General features: G+C 37.4%; 1 protein-coding gene and 1 pseudogene across 7 annotated transcripts in view; both read left to right on the top strand.

The window, feature by feature from the left end:
- Positions 1–26,520, top strand: part of PDS5A (PDS5 cohesin associated factor A) — a 129,214-nt gene that overhangs the window by 4,218 nt on the left and 98,476 nt on the right. The window lies entirely within an intron of this gene.
- LOC118548185 (large ribosomal subunit protein uL4 pseudogene) lies at positions 23,060–24,533 on the top strand (annotated as a pseudogene).

Below are 26,520 nucleotides of genomic sequence, written 5' to 3'. Positions count from 1 at the left end.
CATTTATTACAGATGTGATATTACACTTATGCATATGTTCATGAATACAGGTACCAAGTCTCTTTTTGTTTATTTTTGTACCCTGCCAGCACCAAGTCCAATGCCTGGCACATTGTTAGGTGCCCAGCAAATATTTGGTCAGTGGACAAATGAATACTTTGTATTAATATTGGATTAGAAAAAAATAATAATAGTGGATTAGAGAAATATTTGTATTTTTGAAATGAAGGATAATTTGAAAATATTTTGAATTGCAACTAAGTCTTTACCTGAGATTGCATACCAGAGAGATAACATGGATATTTAGAATTTTAGAACCAAAAGGTAGTTTAGAGGTTATTTGGTTCTGTTCTGATTTTCCAGATGAAGAAACGGAGTCTGAGATGTTGTGATCAACCCTAGTTACAGAAAGCTGAAAACTATCACTAACAGTTTTGTTGCTTAGGGTTGCCTGGCTGGCTCATTTGGTAGAGCATGCAACTCTTGATTTCAGTGTCATGAGTTCAGGCCCCCTGTTGGGTGTGCAGCCTACTTTTTAAAATAAATAAACAAACGGTTTTGTTACTTAGATAAGTTGCAGTTATATATTAATTTTAGAACTATTAAAGGCCGTACAAAAGTTATCTGTTTGAAAGGACAGCAGATTGTTTACTACCAATGTTACATTAAGCATCAAGATCTGTAGTTCACAAATAGCCTTCTTTCTGTATAGTTAAGGATTCTGAAACTAATGTAGCAGTCATGTCTGATAACTTTTATAACACATTCAAAATACACCTATAAACAGTGTTGTACACAGCTCCATTAAGAGCTTCTGCCCACAGTTTGTTATACACGTCGGTTTCAAATCATGTATTAATATAGAACTACATGCTACTCACATTTTATTCCTTCCTTTCTTGCTGTTTTGGAAGTAGAAAGTCCTTATAAGCCTTCATTTTTAGAGAGAGGGACGGACCAGTTGAAGATTTAAGTATTTATTTATTTAAGTAATGTCTGCACCCAACCTGCGGCTTGAACTCACCACCCTGAGATCAGGAGTTGCACACTCAAGCTGAGCCAGCCAGGGGCCCTCAAGATTGTTTCTTATATCCACTTCTTATTACCTGGTGTCAGAGTTCAGTACCCCAGACAGTTCTCTGGCTATTAACTTCATACCCAAATCTGCCGTATTCATCCAGTCACAGAATCAAATAAAAATTCGTACTACTTTGGTGCTAAGAATTAGGAAAGATTAAATAACAAGGTTTCATTGTTCTGAATATGTCCCCCATTTTTCTCCCACCAGGTGTTATTTATGTATTTTCTTTGTATTTTAATGTCACCTTTCTCTTTGTGTCAACCATTCCCTCTGCCCCACACTCTCACTTCTGCTTTCTGTAGTGTAGCTTGTTTGATATAGTTCGGAATTAGGATGTGGTGGCTTGACTTAAGGTAGGGCATCTCTCTTTTCTCATCAGATGTAGGTTGTGAGAGGGGAAGAATAGATTAGGGGCAGGAAGGCCATGAATTCTTTCCCTTCCTTTCCTCCAGGTGGATCCCAGAAATACCTACTTTGGTTATAATTATTTTCACTTCCATAAAAGATTTTTATTTATCCCTAAATGCCACATAGGATGCTAATTTTACATATAATTCAGTATTAACTTCCAGTCTAAAATCTGTTTGCATATTTTATTTTAATATTTGTATTAAGTCTTCTTTGCAGAAGATTCTGCTAGGAAATTAAAAAATTCAATAGGCAGGATTTCTTAAAATGAAGCCCTATAATATAGCCAATATGTATTTGGGAAGTAATGCTAACTGTAGCACAGTTCTTATTTTAGACTTGCATTTGTGTAGAGGAACTGTTCTGCTCATTTGTTGGTATGTAACAAACTACCCCAAGCCTAGTGGTTTAAAACAGCTGTGTTTTTTTTTAAATTTTATTATGGTAAAATATATATAACATAAATTTTGCCATTTTAATCTTTAAGATTTTATTCATTTATTTATCAGAGAGAGAGAGCGCGCACGAGCAGGAGAAGTGGCAGGCAGAGCAGGCAGAGGGAGAAGCAGACTCCCCGCTGAGCAGGGAGCCCGATGTGGGACTCGATCCCAGGACCCTGGGATCATGACCCGAGCCGAAGGCAGACACTTAACCAACTGAGCCACCCAGGCGTCCCCATTTTAATCATTTTTAAGAGTAGTTTTGTGGTATCAAGCGCATTCACATTGTTGTGCAACCATCACTACCATTCATGTCCAAAACTTTTTCATATTTTCCAACTGAAACTTTGTACCCATTAAACAGTAACTCTTGGGGCACCTGGGTGGTTCAGTGGGTCAAGTGGTTAAGGGTCTGCCTCCAGCTCAGGTCATGATCTCAGGGTCTTGGGATCAAGCCTGGCATCACATCAGCCAGGCATTGCATTGCATCGCATCAGGCTCCCTGCTTAGCTGGAGTCTGCCTCTCCCTCTCTGTTGCCCTTCCCCCTGCTTGTGGGAGTGCTTTTTTTTTTTTCTCTCTCTCTTTCTCAAATGAATAAATGAAATCTTAAAAAAATGGTAACTCTTTCCCCCTTCCCCTAGCAGGGGCAACCACCTTTCTACTTTGTGTCTCTGAATTTAAATACTCTAAGAGCCTAATATGAGTAGAATCATAATAGTGTTTGTCCTTTTGTGACTGGCTTGTTTCACTTAGCATAATGTCTTCAAGGTTCACCCATATAGTATATGTCAGAATTTACTTTTTAAGGCTAGATAGTATTTCACTGTGTATATATAAAGCATCTTTTGTTTATCCATTCATTTGTCAATGGACATCTGGGTTGCTTCTACCTTTGACATCTGCCACTTTCCTTCTTTATCTCACAATTTTGTGAATCAGGAATTTGGGCAGGCTTGGCTTGACTTGAGTATTCTTCTCCATGTTCCTTACTGTGCTCATTCAGTTATTCAGCTGGTGTCTAAACTGGTCTAGAAAATCCACACTGGTTTCTCTCAAACACTTTGTGCTTTGGTAGGAACAGCTGTAAGGTTGAACTCAGCTGGGCCTTTTTCCTATCTATGATGTAATCTTGGGGCTTCTCTACATGGTCTCTCTCGCAGGGTAGTTGGACTCAGGCTCTAAGACACCATGGAGGAATTTGCCAGTACTTTTTAAAGGCTTGGTTCAGAATTGGCAATGTCACATCTGTCTTACTCTGTTGGTTAAAGTGCTCATGGCCCAATCTACATTCAAGGGGAGAAAAAAATGACTCTACTTCTCAGTGGAAGAAGAAAGAAAGAATTTGTAGCCATCTTTAATCTATCACAGGAGCTCTTTTGACAAGTCAGAGTATACTAACTGTAGACTTTGTAGCGGTATTCATAAATTTGAAAAACACTTAATTTCAAAAATAATAGTATATATTTGCAGCCAACTTGCTAGATTTGTGAAATTTATTTTAAATACTGTAAGAAAAATTCGTAGGAATTTTTTTATGGGCTAGGTAGGGAGAAATTATGTGGGAATCTCATGATTTGATCTTAGAATCCTGTTTCTTTTATTATTTGAATTTTTACTGGAGAGTATTGCTGGCTAATTATGATGTTTTTTCCACTCCCTCCTCCTTTTTAAGAATTACCTCAACTTTTTATTTTGAGACATTTCAGACCTCTGGAAAAGTTGGAAAAATTGTACCTTCAGCACCTATATCCCTTCACTTAGGTTTACCAGTTGTTAACATTTTGTCACCTTTGTTTGCTTTTGTTTCTCCATACACACACAGAGGGAGACAGACATGATACACTTTTTTGTACCTACAGACATCATGACATTCTCCCTGTGAATGCTTCAGTGTTCTTCTTAGAAGAGTGATTGTTATCACACTCCAAACTTAACATTGGTACAGTGTTATCTGTTATACTGTCCATAATAAAGTTCTCCCAGTTGTCCTAAAAATGACTGTTAATTTTTTTATTTAATTATTTTTTAATTTTTAAGTTTTTTTATTGACATACAGTTGACACACAGTGTTATATTAGTTTCAGGTATGCAACGTAGTGATTGCATAGGTCTGTATGTTACATCTGTTACCATACAATGGTATTACAGTATCAGTGACTATATTGCCTACGTTGTACCTTTTATCCCTGTGACTTATTCATTCCATGATTAGAATCCTCTACCTCACATGCCCCCCTCACTCATTTTGCATTTACCCCAGCCCCTCCCTTCTGGCAACCATCAGTTAAAAATGACTTTTTAAAAATTGGATTTTTTCCTCTATCCAAGTTTCAGTATAGGATCATTTGCATATGTCATGTCTCTTTAGTCTCCTTTTTTATTTTATTTTATTTTATTTATTTATTTAAAGATTTTATTTATTTGACAGACACAGCAAGAGAGGGAACACAAGCAGGGGGAGTGCAAGAGGGAGAAGCAGGCTTCCCAAGGAGCAGGGAACCCGATGTGGGGCTCAATCCCAGGACCCTGGGATCATGACCCAAGCTGAAGGCAGGCGCTTAACAACTGAGCCATCCAGGCCTCCCTAGTCTCCTTTTTTAAAGATTTTTATTTGTTTTAGAGAGAGAGCATGTGTGCGCGGGGGAGGGGGTCAGAAGGAGAGGGAGAGAGAATCTCAAGCAGAGTCCCTGCTGAACGTGGAGCCTGATGCAGGGCTCCATCTCAGAACCCTGAGATCATGACCTGAGCTGAAATCAGGAGTTGGAGGCTTAACTGACTGAGCCACCCAGGCGCCCCTCTTTAGTCTCCTTTTTAATTTAGAAAGTTCTGGGTGCCTGGGTAGCTCAGTCGTTAAGCGTCTGCCTTCAGCTCAGGTCATGATCCCAGGTCCTGGGATCGAGCCCGGTGTTGGGCTCCCTGCTCGGCGGGAAGCCTGCTTCTCCCTCTCCCACTCCCCCTGCTTGTGTTCCCTCTCTCACTGTGTCTCTCTCTGTCAAATAAATAAAATCTTAAAAAAAAAAAAAAAGTTCTGTCACCGTTGTTGGAAGGGGGGGGAGTCATTCATGATGTGACATTTTTGAAGCATTGGTCTCATAGGAGTGCCATAATCTGTTTTTCTCATTTCCTCGTGCTTAGGTTGAACTTTTTTTGGTGTGTACTTTACCATGCAAGTGGTGATGTATAGTTAGTCTCCTTTGCATCATCAGGAGGCACAGAATGTCATTTTGTCCTGTTGGTTATGCTAAGTTTGATCACTTGGTTACAATTGGTCAACTCTTTCCATTGTAAATATACCTTTCCCAGCTTTGCAATTACTAAGTAATATTTAAAGTGACAGTTTGTGAGAATAATTTGTTTTCTAACAATTTTTACTTAACTGTTTTAGTATCCACTTTGGTGATTATAAAATGTTGCCTTTTTTAAATTCTATCATTCCTTCTACATGTGTTAGCTGGCCTTCCTCTGTAGAAAAGAGCCTTCCCCCTCCTACCCGCCCCCCCTTTTTAAGATTTTATTTATTCATTTGAGAGAGGGAAACAGAGCACACAAGCAGGGGGAGGGGCAGAGGGAGAGGGAGAAGCAGGCTCCCCGCTGAGCCAGCCGGGAGCCCGACGTGGGGCTCAATCCCAGGACCTGGAGATCATGACCCAAACCGAAGGCAGATGCTTAACCATCTGAGCCACCCAGGCACCCCACCTGCTCCCCTTTTTAAAAAAATTATTCATGGATTCTTCATTCAGTGCATTATAGTCTACTGTCTTTATTCCCTTTGAGAGTCAAATTATCCCAAAATGAGCATGCTGGCTTTGGTGTCCTTTTGAAACATCTAGTATCTTTTTGATGTCTCTCTGAGTCTTTGAGCACTTCTTTTGTTTTCTGGTGCAACATGTTCACCTTGTGCTTTCTTGCCCCAGATTTGGATAGGTCATTTTTTCCACAGGGTCCTATTTCCATTTTAGTTAGAGAGTGGTGTTTATAAACCAAGGTCTGGGCGTGGGCATTGGGTTCACATAGGTAGTAGGAGGTAATTTTTCAGGCCCTATCAGTGTGTAGAGCTAGGAAATATACATACTTTAAATTATGAGTTCATTCTGTTCAGTTAAAATCCAACACCACAGGGACGCCTGGCTGGCTCAGGCAGTAGAGCATGCAGATCCTTTTTTTTTCCCTTTTTTAAAGATTTTATTTATTTACTTTAGAGAGAGAGCAGGGTCGGGGGGAGCAGAGGGAGAGGGACAAGCCAACTCTGCGCTGAGCATGGAGCCCAATGTGAGGCCGGATCCCAGGACCTGGAGCCGACTGAGCCACCCAGGCACCCTGTGCATGTGACTCTTAATCTCGGGGTTGTGAGTTCAAGCCCCATGTTAGGGGCAGAGGTTACTTAAAAAAAATAAAACAAAACAAAAATAGCCCCACAGTTTTTCCTAAACTTCCTCCATTCCATATTTGTATCATCCTTCTTCTACAGTATAAATCCTGTTTTCCCTTAACTTTGATAAATTTATTTCCTTGTACTACCCTGCTGTAAACTCAGACAAAATTCAATACTATACCAGTATCCCTTGCAAGATTTTTTGCAGTTTTGTTGTACCCCTAAGGTTGTATAGAGTACATTATTTGTTAGTTACTTGAATTTGAATTCTTTTGTCCAAGTGATTACATTATCAATTTTATATACAATTGGTTTCTTTCTTTCTGTTTGTATTCAATTTTTATACACACAATACTTTTTATTTCCACTGATCAATGTGATTCTTACTTTTTTTTTATTGTGCTAAAAAACACACAACATAAAATTACCATCTTAACCATTTTTAAGTCTACAGTACAGCACTGTCAACTATGTGCCTTGTTTCTTTGTGAGCCTCCCTCTGCCCCTTCCACATATGTATACATTGTTAATACAACAGACCTCTATAACTTTTTCATCTTTCAGAACTGAAACTCTGTATCCTGTGAATAACTCCCTCCTTCCCCCCCCCTCCCCCCGCCCAGCCCCTGGCAACCACCATTCTATTTTCTGTTTCTAGGGGTTTGACTACTTTAGATACCTCATATAAGTGGAATCACATAGCATCTTTTTGTGACTGGCTTATTCCACTTAGCAAAATGTCCTCAAGGCTTATCCGTGTTGTAGCATATGACAGGAGTTTCTTCTTTTTAAAGGTTGTATAATACGTTGTGCGTATATACCATTTTCTTTATACAGTAATCTGTTGATGGACATTCAGGTTGCTTCTCCTTCTTGGCTGTTGTGAAGAATACTACAGTGAACCTGGGTATCTCTTTGAGATCCTGTTTTCAATTCTTTTGCATGTATACCCAGAATATATACTGCTGGATCATATGATGGTTCCATTTCTAATTTTTTTGAAAATTAGAAAATTATTGTTGCCATAGCAGCTGCACCAGAAGTGCACAAGGATTCCAATTTCTCCAGATCCTCACCAGTGCTTATTATTTTCAGTGGTTGTTTTTTTGTTTGTTTGTTTTTTAAGATTTTATTTATTTCTCTGACAGAGAGGGAGAGAGCAAGCAGAAGCAGGGGGAACAGCAGACAGGGGAGAAGCAAGCTCCCTGCTGAGCAAGGAGCCCAATGTGGGGCTCGATCCCAGGACCTTGGGATCACAACCCGAGCCAAAGGCAGACGCCCAACCGACTGAGCCACCCAGGCACCCCTTCTGTGTTTTGGTAGTGGCTATATTTAACAGGTGTGGGGTGATGTCTCATTGTAGTTTTGATTTGTAGTTCCCTTATGAGTGATGTTTAGCATCTTTTCATGCTTGTTGGCTATTTGTGTATCTTTGGAGAAATGTCTATTCAGGTCCTTGGCCCATTTTTTAATTGGTTTGGTTTTTCTGTTGTTGTTGAATTGGAGTATTTAATTTTAGGGATTACTTCATTCTTTTTATTTAATTTTACATGGTTCAAAAGTCAGTACTATATAAAAACTTATACTTTTCAGAAGCCTTACTCCCATCCTTATCCTTTCCATGCAACCACCCACTATAGGTAATCATTTTCAGGGTGCCTGGGTGGCTCAGTTGGTTGAGTGACCAACTCTTGATTTCGGCTCAGGCTATCAGGTCATGATCTCAGGGCCCTGGGAGGCTGCCACCCGCGCCCCCCCCCCCCGCCCCCGTCCATCTGTGTCCAGCTCCATGCTTATCAGGGAGCCTGCTGGAGGATCTCTCTTCCTCTGCTCCTTCCCCCACTCGTACAGGCATATATTTTCTTATAATAAAAATAAATAAATCTTGTCATTTTCATTAGTTCTTGGTCAGTCCTTTCTGTGTTGTCTCCCTTCTTACTCAAAGTGTAGACTACTGGGGTGCCTGGGTGGCTCAGTCCGTTAAGCATCTGCCTTCAGCTCAGGTCATGATCTCCGGGTCCTGGGATTGAGCCCCGCCTCAGGCTTGCTGCTCAGCAGGGAGTCTGCTTCTTTCTCTCTCTCTCTCTCTCTCCCCCCTGCCCCTCACCCCGCTCATTCTCTCTCTCAAGTAAATAAACAAAATCTTTTTTAAAAAAATGTAGACTATATGTACTCTTTTGTACTTTGCTTTTTTTCACTTAGTATATTTTGGAAGTCACTCCAGTTTCACTTGGAAATTTCCATATCTGGAAATCTTTTTTTAATTCTTTTTCGTGGTGTTTTAGTACTGTATGTGTAGATGTGCCATAGTTTATTCAGCTAGTCTCATTGTTACATTTGAGATTGTTTCTGATATTTTGCTATTACAAATAATGCTAATGTCAATAACCTTGTTTCACGTGTTTTGTATTTGTAGAAGTGTATCTTCAGGGCAGATTTCTAGGAGTGGAATTGTTGGGTCAAAGAGTAAATTTATGAGCTATCTATTTATATCTGTATCTATATAGATATATAGATACAGATATATATGTATGTGTTGTTTTTTTTTTTTTTGGAGGTGGTCGAATTCTCCTCCATAGGGGTTGTACCATTTTGGACTTCTATCAGCTAATATAAGAATGCCCAGGCTCTCATTATGTATTCTCAAGTAATGCCTACATTTATTTATTTAAAATAATGCCTACTTTTTTTTTTTTTTTAAAGATTTTATTTATTTATTTGTCAGAGAGAGAGAGAACATATAAGCAGAGGGAGCAGCAGGCAGAGGGAGAAGCAGGCTCCCCACTGGGCAAGGAGGAGCCCAGTGCAGGACTCGATTCCAGGACCCCAGGATCACAGCCTGAGCCAAAGGCAGACATTTAACCGACTGAGCCACCCAGGCATCCCGTAATGCTTACTTTTAAATTAGCAAATTGGCAAATTAATATGTTGCAAAAAAGCCATTTTATTAACTCCTGGCAACAAGAGTTCTTTATGGGAATGATTAAACTTACGTATCACATTGAGGTTAAGAGGGGTAAGAACCCTATTTAGATATCCTTAAAAACTCAAAGGGAATTGAGTGACTGTTTTAGTTTCTGGGTTTTTTTAGTTTGTTTAAAGAAATGAGGTGGTGGGGACAAAATGTTAGTAACAAAGATGGTGTTGAAATCAAGTCTCACTTAGGTCTTAATTCAACACCTTGAATTAAATAGAAATTAGGTGAAGGCATGTTAAAAATCCTATATGAAATAAGCGACATTGATATGTAGAATGCCAATACCATGATTTATTTTTCCTATCAGAAATCTGTAGACATCCAAGGAAAAAACTGATGAGTTCTCACAGTAGGAAAACAGGTTTTAAGGTCATTAATGAATTTTGTTTCTATTAGCTTCTATTTTCAGAATTAATGTTTTAAGTTAAGCACTAGGCTGAGGTTGTTGGCACATGGAAATATGTCCAGTTGAATTCCCCACTTAGAAAGATAAAATGAGTAGAGTTTATACATTATATAAAAGCTTAACAAGTTTTTATTTGCTGAAGACAACAAATCAAGAGGTTTCTAGATAATGTTTATAATAGAAAGCTGAATACAAAAATAACAAAGGAATTTACCAATCTTCTTGCCCTTGCTGTTGGCATTTGGTTTTTTACATTAATGCAGAGCTTCCCAGCTAGTGTACTTCCATACAGTTACAGGTGTGCCTAAATATAGGAGTCTGAGGGACTCCATATTTGGAGGTTACAAATATTTTATCTTTTTTGTGTGTGTATGATGTGATATTTTATTTTTTTAGTTTATTTTTAGTTTTTTTTTTTTATAAGTAATCTCTATACACCATTGGGGCTTGAACTCACAACCGCATGATCAGAAGTCACCTGCTCTACAGACTCAGCCAGCCAGACGCCCCTATGATGTGGTATTTTAAAAGTTGGGAACTGCTATAATACGTTTTTTTTTTCATGTTTTAAAATTATTAAGATCAGGGCGCCTGGGTGGCTCAGTTGGTTAAGCGACTGCCTTCGGCTCAGGTCATGATCCTGGAGTCCCTGGATCGAGTCCTGCATCGGGCTCCCTGCTCGATTCTTATAATAAAAATAACCCCTCTCATGTGCTCTCTCTCATTCTCTCTCTCTCAAATAAATAAATAAAATCTTTAAAAAAAAAACCTTATAAATAAATAAATAAATAAAATTATTAAGATCAAACATTCAAAACTTCCTACCAAGGTAGGAGTGCTGTGATTGGTGCTGTTAAAACCAGCCCTTAAATAGTATTAGTCCATTGGGGAAAGTAGATTTATACTAGAATAACACTGGATTGGATTTCCATTTATATGAAGAAACAATATTTGAAATTAACATATATAACTTATAAATTAAATGCCGGTTACTAGGATTGCATGCTAGGATTGTGCTAGGATTGCGTTTGTTTCTTTGGATAAAGAAATACTATGAATTTTGATCGTCAAGAAAAGTTTCGTGGAGAAGGTGACAGTTGGACTGGAATTTGAAGGCTCAGACTGTGGTAGACAAATAGGTGGTAACACATTCCAGACAAATAGCAGGGACAAAAACTGAGTGGCAGAAGCATGCTTGGTGTGTTTAAAGAAAATTAGTAGAACAGTTTTGCTAGAGCTAATGCATCTTAAGAGAGTAGTTGAGAGAAAAAAAGAGGAAGGTACCTCTTGAAATTGTTAAATTTCTTAAATGCCAAAGAAAGGAATTTGAGTTAAAAAAAAAAAACAACTCACATTTGTGCTGAGGAGTCTGGTGTCTAAGTCATAGTTTTGCGTGATTAACAAAGCTAAGTGGTCAAGCAGTTTCTTTACACGTGAATACCACCTTTGTGGCTGATTTGTGGTCTTTTTGTCCTCCTTTCCAGACCAGATAGCATCTTTGGTTGAACAGTAATCTATTTCTAATTGATACTGTCTGAATAGATCTGTTAGTTGGTGAGAGTTTAGTCATATGACACTAGGTGTGAAGACTGTGGCTGAGTAAAATTTTAAAAGAGTGGTTAGTAGAATTTTATGTACTAGACTATCATATGAATTGGATTTTTATCACATATTTTTTCCAAAAAAATTTTTTTTTTTTAAGATTTTATTTATTTATTTGACAGAGAGACAGCGAGAGAGGGAACACAAGCAGGGGGAGTGGGAGAGGGAGAAGCAGGATTCCCACCGAGCAGGGAGCCTGATGTGGGGTCGATCCCAGGACCCCGGGATCATGACCTGAGCCGAAGGCAGACGCTTAACGACTGAGCCACCCAGGCGCCCCTCCAAAATTTTTTTCCAAAATTTTTTAGAATTTCTGTGTTAGGAATTTAAGTAAATGTCAATAAACTGATGCCAAATTGTTAAGTTTAATACTTGAAAATTAAACTTATATTTAATTGGACATGTATAATTGTCCTATAATTTCAAATGTTTGAATATCCTTCATCTAGCCATTATAAAATAAGTAGAGGTAAATTTTTCATTACACAAAAAGAAAATCCTTGAATAAAAATGTTTAAGGACTGAGTCAGCATGTGTAAGAAGACTAGTTTGTTTTTGGCAGAAGTTTAGAAAATGGTTTTCTTCTTGAAGCATGTACCTAAATAGTTTTGAAAAAAGTGGTAAAAATCATCAGGCAGTAATAAGATGAAATTGATTTTAGATCTCTTGGAAGTAATGTTATGTAATTTTGTCTATTAATTTCTCATCCTTTAGTTGATATTTTACCAGATTTTTTAGATTATAATACACTGTTTCACTTGTCCTTTATATTTTTCTATACATTTTTGTTTAGTATTCACTTAATGTTTTTTTTAATAGATGCTATTTTTTAGAGCAATTTTAGTTCTTAGCAAAATTAAGTAGAAAGTACAGAATTCCCATCAACTTCCTGTCTCCCCTCTCCCCCCCGCCATTACATCCAGCACCAGAGTAGTATGTTTGTTACATTCCGTGGACATTAACACATCATCATCACCCAAAGTCCATATTCTTTTTTTTTTTTTAAGAATTTATTTTTAGAGCAATTTTTGTTTCAGAACACAATTGAAGGGAAGGTATAGAGATTTCCCATATACCTCCTTCCCCACACATGCATGGCCTCCCCCATTATCAGTATCACTCAACAGAATGGTACGTTTCTTACCAAAAATGAACCTATGTTGATACATAATCACCCGAAGTCCATAGTTTACCTTAGGTTTATTCTTGGTGTTGCACATTCTTTGGGTCCGGGCAAATGTATATTGACATATATCCATCTTTATAATAACATCTAGAGTATTTTCAGTGCCCTAAAAGTTGTCTCTGCTCTACCTATATATCCCTCCTCCCTTCCTATATATTTTTTACTGTGGAAAATCTCAAATGTTTATTATTTATGTATTACTTATATTTTTTATCTAAGTTGAATGTATTGTCCTCTTAATATTCCTAATTTTGACTTTTCTTATTTGGCCAAAGTGGAGCTTTAAGTGTTGGTTTTAAAAAGAAGATTTTAAATCTTGGACGTACTCAGCATGCTTTAATCTAGATTAGTGGTTCTCAGATTTTTAGAGTTTTTAAATATCACCTGGTGCTTTTAAGAATTAGATACCCGGTTAAAAAAAAAAAAAATTAGATACTGGTAATCTCCCATCCCTCTACCCCCAATTTAGTAGTTTAGGGGTGGGCTCAGTTTTCTACATTTTTTCCCCTGCATTTTCATTAAGCCCCTCTGGTATTCTTGATACAGAGAATATACACTGAGAACCCCAGAAATATATTTTACTTTCCTTATTGCTAAATTTCATATTAACTATTCTCAAAAATTTTGTCTAAAAAAGATTTTTTAAATTCGTTATAGGATTTTTAAGTTTAAATTGTGCCCAGAAACAAACTTCCCTCCCTAATTATTTTAAACTTAGCTCTATCCTGAAGACATTTAAATTTATTTGGAAGGCATGCAACTATGTATACCATGACATCTTTTACATTATCCAATGGCAGTCTGTTATTTAGAACTCTATTAATCTACATTTTTTTTAGAGGGAGAGGAGGGGCAGAGGGAGAGAGAGAATCTTAAGCAGGCTCCATGCCCAGCACAGAGCCTGACATGGGGCTGGATCTCACAACCCTGAGATCGTGACCTGAGCCGTCATAAGCCGAAATCAAGAGTTGGATGCTTAACCAACTGAGCTACCCAGGCGCCCCAATATACATGTTTGTTATATGGTTTTACTAGTAGTTATACAAATTTAATTTAACAAAAATTATCCTCAAATGTAATTAGCTCACAGGGTCATTTGATGGGGTTATTTACTTATGAAAGCAGACATTCTGGGTTTCCAAATGAAATCTCATTCCATCCTAGTCTTCCTAATTTGAGCTGACAGCTGCAAATATAGCATGTTGGAGTTTTAAAATAATTCAAGTTAAATTGGTAGTCCATATATATTTTACTAATGAGAGTTGTACTTTTCCAAAATAGGGTCAGGAAGCATTGAACTGTTATGCATTTTCAATAGTGTGTGGCATTGCAAAACTAATCATTCTTATTTACAAATGTGTTATGATTCTTTTTTTCCCTCTGTGGGACTTCACTTTTGATTTTCATCAAAAATGAAATGTTTATGTGGCTTTATTACTTATCACTTCACTTCAGTTATTTGCAAATTGTCAATGCTTGAAATATACGATGGTGATTAAATAAAGCATTTCAAATAGCAAATCACCCTATCACTTAGTAAAAGGGCTGCTGATTTTTTTCCTTTTTCTGACTATTAAGTGTCTTTTGTGCATTTCTTTGTATATATCTGGTTTAGGGTTCTCTGAGTTTCTTAAATATATAGTTTATCTTTCCTTATTATTGAAAAATATTCAACCATTGTTTCTTCAAATATTTCTTCCCCATTTTTTCCTTTCCCTATTGCGCCTCCAGTCTGTTTGATGATATTCAGCAGTTTGTTACAGCTTTTGTTTACATGCTGAAATTCCCCATTGTTAATGCATGTGTCTACCTTTTCTACTATATCTTTGAACATATTAATTTTAATTATTTTAAAGTACCTGTCTGATAGCTTAAGCATTTGGGCCATTTCTGGGTATGCTTCTGTTGACTTATTTATCTCTTGACAATGGGTCTGTCTCCCCTATCCCCCTCCTGTTTTTGATTGAATGCTGGACATTATAAAAAAAATAGACTGAGGTAAATAATAATTATGCACAGAAGTAAACGTATCTCTTCTTTTGTCAGGTTGTTAGTGTGAGAGATTGGATAAATTCTTAACTGGTTGAACTGGATTTGCTATATTTTGCTTTTCGTGTGTGTATATGTGTGTATGAATACATCTATTCTGTCCATCTTTTTTTAAATGTATTTCAAGGTGAGTTGCATTCATCAGTATACTTTACCTCTAAACACTTTATCACAGATATCATTAATTTGAATTCACAGTATAGTTTTTCTGTGTGGGAGGGTAATATATATATCTTACTATTTGATGAGTTTTAACCGATGCTTATTCATGTATAACCCAAACTCTTTTTTTTTTTTTTTTTTTTAAGATTTTATTTATTTATTTGACAGAGAGAGACACAGCGAGAGAGGGAACACAAGCAGGGGGAGTGGGAGAGGGAGAAGCAGGCTTCCCGCTGAGCAGGGAGCCCGATGTGGCGCTCGATCCCAGGACCCTGGGATCATGACCTGAGCTGAAGGCAGACGCTTAATGACTGAGCCACCTAGGCGCCCCTATAACCCAAACTCTTATCATGATATAGAACATTACCATCGCCCCAGAAAGTTCCCTCATGCTCCCTTTAGGTAATCTCTGCCCCTCTACCACCCCCATAGTGGTAATCACACTTAAAATTTTTTAAACCTAGATTAGTTTTGCCTCTTCTAAAACTTCATATAACTAGAACTATACAGTATGTATTTACTCTTGTGAAGTCCTCTATCATACATCATAATGCTTTTGAGGTTTATCCATGTTGTTGCCTGTATCATTAGTTTGTACCTTTTCATGGCTCCATATTATTCCATTGTATGAATATCCCAATTTGTGTTACCATTCTTGTATTAATGGAAATTTGGACTGTTTATGCTTTAGGCTGTTATGAAGGTGTTATACACATTCCTGTACAAGTCTTCTTTTGGACATATGCTTTTATTTATATTGGGTAAGTACCTAGGAGGGCAGTCATTGGATCATAAGATAGCTTATGTTTATTTTTTTTAAGATTTTATTTATTTGAGCAAGAGAGAGAGTGAGAAAGAGAGTGAGAGCCGGAGTGGGTGAGGGGCAGAGGGAGAAGCAGACTCCCTGCTGTGCAGGGAGCCTGATGTGGGGCTTGATCCTGGGACGCCAGGATCATGACCTGAGCTGAAGGCAGACGCTTAACTGACTGAGCCACCCAGGCACCCCAGGTTATGTTTAATTTAGGAGGCAACTGCTAGTCTTTTTCCCAGAGTGGTTGTACTATTTTACAGGTTCACCAGCAATGTATTTTAAAGGAATTTGTCCATTTCTTCTAAGTTTTTTATCCACATGAAGTAGATATTTATAATATTATCCTTTTAATGTCTATAGGATCTGTGGTGATACTCCCTTTTTGCATTCCTCATGTTGGTTCTCTTTTTTAAATTGATATGTTTAGCAAGAGGTTTGTCAAATCTGTTACTCTTCAAAGATCTCACTTTTGGCTTTGCTCATTTTTTCAATTGCTTGTTTGTTTTCTATTGATTTGTTCTTTTTTTTATTTCATATACAGAATTTTCTCAACCTCTGCACTCTTGACAGTTTAGACCAGGTAATTCTTTGTCTTGGAGGGCTGTCTTGTGCATTGTAGGATGTTTAGCAGCATCCTACAAATGGACCCACTAGATGCCAGTTGCAGACCCCTTCCTCCCAGTAATGACATCTAAAAATGTTTCCAGATATTGCCAAATGTCCCCTTGGGGGGCACAACCACCTTGGTTGAGAACCACTGTCCTAAAATAAGCTTTTTAAAGCTATGCATTTCTTTCAGAACACTTTTAATTGCATCTCACTAGTTTTGATGTTTTCATTACCATTTAGTTAGAAATGTTTTTTCATTTCTTTGTGATTTTTTTCTTTGACCTATGAATCCTTCAGAAATGTGTGATTTAATTTCCAAATACTTGAAGTATTTATAAATATCTGATTGTCAATGATTTCTGATTTAATCCTGTGATCAGAAAACATATTCTATAAGATTATAGTCTTTTGAAATCTGTTGAAATTTTTGTTTTTTTGGCTTAGCATATGGCCTCTCTTGGCAGGCATATCATGTGCACCTGGAAAGAATGTGTATTTGTTGGATGGATGCAGTGTTCTATAAGGTCATTTAGTGTCCATTTTGTCAGGGGATTGAGATTGTTATTCATCATCGAAGTCTTCACTGATTTTTAAAAGTTTTAACCTGGTTCTGTTGCTGAGAAAGAGTGATAAAATCTCTGTGATTGTGGAATTGTATATTTCTCCCTTAATTCTGTTGATTATTCTTTCATTTATTTTATAATTGTTGTAAGGCACATATCGTTGCATTTATGATTGTTAGATCTTCCTAATAAGTTCTTAATGTCTAAACTCCATCCTTTTTATAGTTTTTGTCTGCATTATATATTTTTCCACATTTTTCTTTTAACCAGTGTGTCTTTCTATTTAACATGCATCCAGCATATAGTTGGGTCATGCTTTTTAAGTTTTTTAATACTGTTTTTATCCATTTTAGCAATTTTTGCATAAATTGGAGTAATCACATTTAATTGATGTGGTTGGATGTATGTCTACCATTTTGTACTTTTTCTATATGTCTCACCTGTTTGTTTTTCTCTTCTTTCCTGTCTTTTAATATGCTGTTTTTTAGAATTCCAGTTTAATTATCTCTTGGCTTTATAGGCATACCTTTTTGTTCTGTGTGTCTATGTCTGGTTGCGCAGGGATTGAAATACACATCTTTAATTTTTACAGTCTTAGACTTTTATTTTTATACTAATTCATGTAAAATGTAGTAATCTTTTATCAGTATGGGTCCATTTATCCCTCTCTCTTTATACCACAGATATATATATATATATTTTTTTTTTTTTTAAGATTTTATTTATTTATTTATTTGACAGAGAGAAACACAGCGAGTGAGGGAACACAAGCAGGGGGAATGGGAGAGGGAGAAGCAGGCCTCCCGCCAAGCAGGGAGCCTGATGCAGGGCTCAATCCCAAGACCCTGGGATCATGACCTGAGCCAAAGGCTGACACTTAACGACTGAGCCACCCAGGCACCCCCAAGATATATTTATAAACCACACATTAAACAGCTCTGTGTATTTTAAATAAGTTGCAAGGGAAATAGTCTTTTATGTTTGTGCACTTATTACCATTTCTTGTTGTTTTTCGTTCCCTCCCAAATATTGGATTTTCCACTTGATGATAATATCCTTCAGTTTGAGGAACCTCCCTTAAGTGTATATTTTAGTGAGGACTTGCTGAGGTAATTTTATGTAGTTTTTATTTGTTTGAAAATGACTAATTTACCTTCAATTTTGAAGGATATTACTTTTTGCATACAAAATTCTGGGTGGACAGTTCAGTCCTTTAAAGATATTTTCCACTCTCTTGTATTCTCTGTATAAACCATAGTGTAACATTCTGTTAATTTTTATATATGTATTTACACACAATCATAATCTAGATCAAGATGCAGAACACTTTTGGCACCCAGCAGGCTGACTTATGTTTCCTCCCCAGAGATAGACACTCTTCTGATCTCTATCAGAAGTTTTGCCACGAAACTTAGTACAAATAGAATCATGCAGTACATACTCATTTATGTCTGGCCATTTTACTAAAACATCCTTGTCTGAAATTCAACCTTATTGTTATGGGGCACAGTAATTCTTTTTCATTGTATGAATATAGCAAAATTTATTTATCCATAATATATTTTTTTTAAGATTTTATTTATTTGACAGAGAGAGACACAGCGAGAGAGGGAACACAAGCAGGGGGAGTGGGAGAGGGAGAAGCAGGCTTCCCACCGAGCAGGGAGCCCGATGCGGGGCTCGATCCCAGGACCCTGGGATCATGACCTGAGCTGAAGGCAGGCGCTTAACGACTGAGCCACCCAGGCACCCCGACATTAATTGATTTTCAAGTGATATATCAACCTTGTATTCCTGGCATAAATCCCACTTGATCATAATGTGTAATTCTTTTTATGTTGCTGGATTTTGTTTGTTGGTATTTTGTTGAAGATTTTTGCATCCATATTTTTTAAGAGATTGGTCTATAGTTTTCTTGTGATATCTTTGTCTAGTTTTGGAATTAGGTTAATATTGACCTCATAAAATGAGTTGGAAGTGTTTCATCATCTTTTATTTTTTGGTAGAGTTTGAGGAAAATTAGTATTAATTATTTAAATGTTCAGTCGAATTTAGCAGTAAAGCCATCTGGGCCTGGGCTTTTCTTTGTATTTTTGATTGCTAATTCAGTCTCTTCATTTGTTATAGATTTATTCAGATTTTCTATTTTTTCTTGAGGTGTTTGTGTTTTTCTAGGAATTTATGCCTTTCATCTAAGTTGTCTAATTTATTAGCATACAGTTCTTCATAGTATTCCTTTATAATCCTTTTTATTTCGGTATGGTCAATTGTAATATCCCCTCTTTCATTTTTAATTCCAGTCACTTGAGTCTTCTTTTTTCTTGGTCTGTCTAGCTAAAGGTTTGTCCATTTTGTTGATCTTTTCAAAGATCCAGCTTTTGATTTTCCCTTTCTGTAGCAGTCATCAAGTTCTTTTGGGCAGAAGTATTTTCTGGCAACTGATATAGGAAGCCTTTGCCCAGTTCAGCTTCCCTACCACTATCTACCCTTTCCCACCATTCCCTTTTCATCTTGCCCCTAGCAAGAATTTCCCTGTACTTACTATTGCTTATCCCCTGGCTGTCACTGTGTGTACCATAATTAATTCCATCTGTTTTTTCCCACATATATATACTTGTCTGCTTAAATCTCGTTTTTCTTCTCCTTTCCAAATTTTAATCCACTTAACCTTAAGATAAGCCAGCTACTTTTCATTGCTTTTTTTTTTTTTTTAAGGTTTTTTTTTTTTGGTCAGAGAGAGAGCATACGTGAGCGCACACACAAGCAGGGGGAGCGGCAGGCAGAGGGAGAAGCAGATTCCCTGTTGAGTGCGGAGCCCAGTGCGGGACTCGATCCCAGGACCCTCGGATCATGACCTGAGTCCAAGGCAGACATTTAACCAACTGAGCCACCCAGGCGTCCCCTCATTGCATTTTTGAATAGAAAGATCTTGAATAATGATTGATCATTTTAAGAGAAGGGCAAATAATCCACCTTTAGGAAAAGAAAAGCTAGAAAACTTGAAGTTAAATTAATATATTAATGGTATTCATTAAGCTGCCATCTCCTCCCATCTAAATTCTCTACTATAGTCTTCACCCAGCTACATTGTGAGAAAAATAGGCTTTTTGAGTTGGCTTGGGAACATAACCACGTAGTATTTATAGCACTATAACAATATAGTTTCTACAGTATACTCTATGTGTAGGTATTTTATTTCTCTGTAGTCATTTTGGACAACCACTTGTCCTACTGTACTATACCATACTATACTATATATAATATATAGGTTGAGTGGTAAGAAGGACACGAGAGTGATAAGCCACACTGCCTGGATTTGAATTTTTTTACTCTTGAGCAAGTTACTTAGCCTCAGTTTCCTCATCTGTTAAATGAGGAATTTAATAATAATGCCCTCCCATAAGTAATCATTGTATTAGAGGAGTTAATAGTACATTTAAATTACTTGAAATATGCCCGCACATAGCAAAAACTCAATAAATGATAGCTATTAGTACTATTACAGATACTTTACCTACAAAAATATGCTTTCATTGAGAATTTTTTCTATTACATGAGGGTCAAACTGTAGAATACTTAATTGGTTTGTATAATGTTGCCTTCATTCATTTTATCCTTCAACCTCACTACCCCAAGAACATCTAAGATATGTTAAAACAAAAGTGAAAACCTCTTGTACAGGTGTGAACCTCTCAGGCTTCAAAGTTATTCAGATTTTAGGACCTTATAAATTGCCCTTGAAGCTAAAATAGCTTCTGTGATGACTGTCTCTGTTACAGTCAGTATCCAGGTTATTTTTAGAACCCTGTTAGTACTGGATTACCTTAAAAGCGGAAACAAATGTCGTAAAACATTTCCTCTAGTTAAGAAACTTTTCAGGAGTCATTGAAAGTGTAGTTTTATAGTATATAAATTATTAAATGGCTTGGGACTAATAGAATGGGCCTTTAGAATAAATTTGGGTTTGGAGTTCAGGAAGAGGGTAGTGGTATGTGTAGCATCTAACTTTCCTATACCACTCAATTTAGGTATGAAATTATAACGTCTCGTTAAAGAATACGAACATCAACTAAATATATTAGTAACAAAACAAATTTAATCTCTACTGGCTTGTTAGTAAAACAGCTTATTGAGTTTTTCCCTGGAGAATAACTTAATTTGTTGAAATTGAATGAAATAGCTATATTGATGCTTTGTTGTTTGTTGTGGGGGTTTTTTCCCTCTTGCCCAGGTGCAGGGTTTCTTTCTTTTCTTCTTTTTTAATTAGAAATTATTCAACTTAAACTAAAAAAATAAACACTTCACCCATTTCTCCCACTCCTCACCCCCCACCTTTGATATTTTGTTTTTGTTTTTTTTTTTTAAGATCCCACATATAAGAGAGATAATACGGTATTTGTCTTTCTCTGGCTTACTTTACTTAGCATAACGCCTCCAAGGTTCATCCATGTTGTTGAAAATGGCAAGATTTCGCTCCTTTTTATAGCTGAATAATATTCCGGTGTGAGAGAGAATGTGTGTGTGTGTTTAAAAAACGCAAGTTCTTTATCCATTCTTCTATGGACACTTAAGTTGTTTCCATATCTTGGGTGTTGTAAATAATGCTGCAGTGAACATGAAGTTGTAGATATCTCTTAAAGTTAGTGTTTTTGTTTTCTTCAGATAAATATCCAGAAGTGGAATTGCTGAATCATGGTAGTCCTATTTTTAATGTTTTGTTTCGTCTTAATATTAGCACTTAGTCTTGAAGTGTATATTGATTGCATTGTTATTGGCAAATAAGAATTTCAGAGATTTACATTCTCAGACTTGGTCCACCACTTAAGTCTAGAGCATGTCAAAAAGTATATTAGTACATTTCATTCCTTCAGGAAATAGGCAGTTCTGTCTTACTTTACAAGACCAGCGTAGAATATGTAAAACATGGCACCTAGCCCTTAGAGATCAAAATTTTGAGGATACATGATTTTTACATTAATAAGTACAGCAAGGTGACACCATAATATAATTGCTTTGTAATTGGTACTCTGTTTTCAGTTCAAAGGAGTCCGCGATCCATTCAGACTATGGTGGTCAAATGGGCTTCAAGAAGAGGAAGTAGAGGGGTATCTGGGTGGCTCCGTGGGTTAAGCATCCAACTCTTGATTTTGGCTCAGGTCATGATCTAAGAGTCATGAGATTGAGCCCCGTGTGGGGCTCCATGCTGGGCGTAGAGCTTTCTTAAGATTTTCTCTCTCCCTCTGCCTCTCCTCCTCCCACTTGTGTGCGTGCTCTCTCTCCCTCTCTCCAAAAATAAAAGAGGAAGTAGAATTTGGGCAGAAACTTTAAGTTAATTAATATTTTAATCAAGAGTGTATTTGGGGGCTGCCTGGGTGGCTGAGTCAGTTAAGCGTCTGCATTTGGCCCAGGTCATGATCCCAGGGTCCTGGGATTGAGTCATGAATCGTGCTCCCTGCTCAGCGGGGAGCCTGCTTCTCCCTCTCCTGCTCCCCCTGCTTGTGCTCTGTCTCTCTCTCTCTCTCTCTCTCGCTCTGTCAAAGAAATACATAAAATCTTAAAAAAGTATTTTGAGTGAGGAGTATAGTTAGGGGTAGAAGCAGTTCTAGGGCATATTCATATATTTCTTCAGTAAGTGTTGCGCTATGAGCTCTTTCTTTTTTCTGCGCAAAGCCTAAGATGCTTAGGATGGGACACCTGGATGGCTCTGTTGGTTAAGCATCCATCTCTTGGTTTCAGCTCAGGTCATGTTCTCATGGTGGTGAGATCAAGCCCAGGTCAGGCTTTGCACTCAGTGTGGAGTCTACTTCAGATTCTTTCCCGCTCTCCCCTCCACCCAAGCACTTGCATGCGTGCATGCTCTCTCTTTCTTTCTCAAATAAATAAAATTAAAAATAAAAAGATGCTTGGGATGTTTTTGGAATATAATGAATATAGTTTGACTAGAGTGTAGATTGAAATCAATATAACATTTTATATTTACAAATTTATACATGTGTATATATACACATATATATTCATACATAGTAAGATAAGAGTATAAATTATGATGCTTTAATTGTCAGAAGATATTGGTCAGTGGGAACCATTATTTGAATTGTGGTAACATTAAAATAGATGTTTTAAGAACAACTTAGAAGCATTGAGTTTGATTTTGAGAATTAAAGTAAAACGAGGTATGGTGTAAGAAGGAATGTTAGTTGTATAAACTGTATTCAGTATTAAGGTAACTCACTTTTGAGATACGCAGTCAGGGCTCTTAAGAATACTGTTTCTTGAAAGACATTTAAAATCTAGGTGCAATGAAAAGACGTAATAATGTGATAAATTTGGTCAGTATGTCACTTGAACTTTGAGCATTAGGCCTAAAAGTTGCTCTAATCTGTTTAACTCCCAAATCAGAATGTGTATTAGATAGACTTTATTTTTGTAGTTCTAATGGTTTATGCATTAACTGTGCTCCTGCCTCACCTGCTTCTCTCAGGTTTCACCCCAAATGTATATTAGATAGAAGGATTTATGTTATGGGCCCTCTCCTCTCCCCGCGATGGCGTGTGCTCGTCCATTGATATCTGTGTACTCCGAAAAGGGGGAATCATCTGGCAAAAATGTTACTTTGCCTGCTGTGTTCAAGGCTTCCATTCGATCTGATATCGTGAACTTCGTTCACACCAACTTGCGCAAAAACAACAGACAGCCATATGCTGTCAGTGAATTAGCAGGTCATCAAACCAGTGCTGAGTCTTGGGGTACTGGCAGAGCTGTGGCTTGAATTCCCAGAGTTTGAGGCAGAGGGACTCACCGTTCTGGCCAGGGTGCTTTTGGAAATATGTGTCATGGGGGCTGCATGTTTGCACCAACCAAAACCTGGCACTGTTGGCATCGTGCAGTGAACACAACACAGAAGCGATATGCCATCTGCTCTGCCCTGGCTGCCTCAGCCTTACCAGGACTGGTCATGGCTGAAGGTCATCGTATTGAGGAAATTCCTGATCTTCCTTTGGTGGTTGAAGATAAAGTTGAAGGCTACAAGAAGACCAAGGAGGCTCTTTTGCTTCTTAAGAAACTTAAAGCCTGGACTGATATCAAAAAGGTCTATGCCTCTCCGCGAATGAGAGCTGGCAAGGGCAAAATGAGAAACCGTTGTATTCAGCGCAAGAGACTTCTACAATGAAGACAGCGGTATCATCAAGGCCTTCAGAAACATCCCTGGAATTACTTTACTTAATGTAAGCAAACTGAACATTTTGAAACTTGCTCCTGGTGGGCATGTGGGACATTTCTGCATTTGGACTGAAAGTGCGTTCTGCAAGTTGGACGATCTGTATGGCACTTGGCTTAAGGCTGCCTCCCTCAAGAGTAACTACAACCTTACCATGCATACTTAATATAGACCGTAGCAGAATCTTGAAAAGTCCAGAGATCCAAAGAGCCCTCCGAGCACCACGCATGAAGACTCATCACAGAATCCTGAAGAAGAATCCACTGAAGAACCTGAGAATCATGTTGAAGCTAAACCCATATGCAAAGACCATGCGCCGGAATACCATTCTTTACCAGGCCAAGAATCACAAACTCCAAATGGATAAGGCAGTGGCAGCCTTAGAAGCCAAATCAGATGAGAAGGGGGTTCCAGGCAAGAAGCCTGTGGTAGGGAAGAAAGTAAAGAAGGCTGTTGGTGTGAAGAAGCGGAAGAAACCTGTGGTGGGGAAAAAGGCTGCAGCTACCAAGAAACCAGCAGCTGACAAGAAGCCTGCAGAAAAGAAACCCACTGCGGAGAAGCCTGCTGCCTATAAAAACTTAGGTTTATTCTATAAAAGTCAAATCATTTTGGACAGCTAATTTTGAATAAAGACCTGATCAAAGCCAGTGGAGAAAAGAAAAAAAAAAAAAGGATTTATGTTACAAGTAATTATATGAAAATGGAAAGGAGTACATGCTGGCAAACAGCTCAGTACCACTCTAATCTAGCAGTCCATGTATACACTTAGTGAGTGAGCCACCATTTTGATATAAAAATTGTAAGTTTTATTTAACTCCCAAGCTCACATGTTTTCACCCCTGAAAGATGGATGTTTTTGTTGTTGTTTAAAAATTTAGTGTAGGGGCGCCTGGGTGGCTCAGTCGTTAAGCGTCTGCCTTCGGCTCAGGTCATGATCACAGGGTCCTGGGATCGAGCCCCGCATCAGGCTCCCTGCTCCGCGGGAAGCCTGCTTCTCCCTCTCCCACTCCCCCTGCTTGTGTTCCCTCTCTCACTGTGTCTCTCTCTTTCAAATAAATAAATAAAATCTTTAAAAAAAATAAAAATAAAAATAAAAATAAAAATTTAGTGTACAGGGGCACCTGGGTGGCTCAGTCGTTAAGCGTCTGCCTTCGGCTCAGGTCATGATCCCAGGGTCCTGGGATCGAGCCCCACATCGGGCTCCCTGCCCCGCGGGAGGCCTGCTTCTCCCTCTCCCACTCCCCCAGCTTGTGTTCCCTCTCTCGCTGTGTCTCTCTGTCAAAAAATAAATAAAATCTTTTTAAAAATAAAAAAAAATAAAAAAAATAAAAATTTAGTGTACATACAGAGATTGTCTGAACTAATGGTTTCATTCATAATTCAACAAATAGAGTGCTGTGTATCAGTATAGTTTTATAGATTCTGGACCACACAAATGAATACATTCTTATTGCCTTTGCAGAATTTAAAAGTCCTAGTGCAGAAAAGACAGAGAATAATAAGTAAAATGAAAAAAAAAAATAGGTTGTAAACTTAAAGCCCTGACATATGAGAGTTAAAATGGTGTTCAGGAAAGTATTAGATTACTAATCCTGAGGTGCAGGTTTTAGTTTTTAGTCCTAGAACTGCCATTAATTCATTACATTTTTTTAGTTAATATCTCTAGGTCTCCATTTCTTCCTCTATACCTCTTCCTCTCCCCTTCTCCCACTTCTTCCTCTCATTTTTAATGGAGTTGAAATTTTTGAAGTCCTTATATTATCTAAAAGATGATTGGATTAGTTGCTTTAAAGGAAATCTGAGATTCTTGTGGTACATGTAATATTATTTTTAAAGCTTTGTAACTTTTTATTAAATCATTCAAACAAAACCAAAAATGGACAAAATAGGATAATAAACTCCCAAAGCAAACCTCTCGAGCATTATATCATTTCATTATTATTTCAAAATGTATTCCTAAAAAATAGAATATTTTTCAAAATCACATGATGGTTAGCACACTTAAAAATTTATTATTAATTATTACTGTAATTAAAAATAGCTCTTAACTGTTTTACTAAAAGCATATACGTATGTTATGGTGTGTCTCTTATGTATGAAATATAGCTTACAAAAATACATAAACTATAGTTTAATAAGTAACTATAAAGTGAACATGTGAATAAAGAAATAGTGTATCAGGGTGCCTGGTTGGCTCAGTCAGTTAAGTGTCCAACTCTTGCTATCAGCTCAGGTCTTGATCTTAGAGTCATGAGTTCAAGTTCTGCACTGGGCTCAATGTTGGGCGTGGAGGCTACTTAAAAAAAGAGAGAGGGAGGGAGCGAGGAAGAGAGAGAGGGAGAGAGAGAAAATATCAACACACCCAAACTTCTATAAGCAGTGTAATCAATGCAGTCTTCTTAGTTTGCTTATAATGTCATTGTTTATGTATGCATCTCTAAACATATAGTTTGGTTTTTTCTGGTTTAGTTTTTGAATTTTATATGAATGGAATCACATCATATGATTCCTTGTGATATACATCTTATTCAATATTGTGTTTGAGCTTCATGTTATTACTTATATCTGTTTTCCAATTATTTTTATTGCTGAATAGTACTCTGTTGTACTACTTATCCAATCTTCTGTTTACAT

This window comes from Halichoerus grypus, chromosome 3 (genome assembly GCF_964656455.1).
Source record: "Halichoerus grypus chromosome 3, mHalGry1.hap1.1, whole genome shotgun sequence".
Taxonomy (NCBI): Eukaryota; Metazoa; Chordata; class Mammalia; order Carnivora; family Phocidae; genus Halichoerus; species Halichoerus grypus.
Note: the sequence above shows the minus strand (reverse complement) of the source record. Positions and strands in the feature narration are given on the sequence as shown.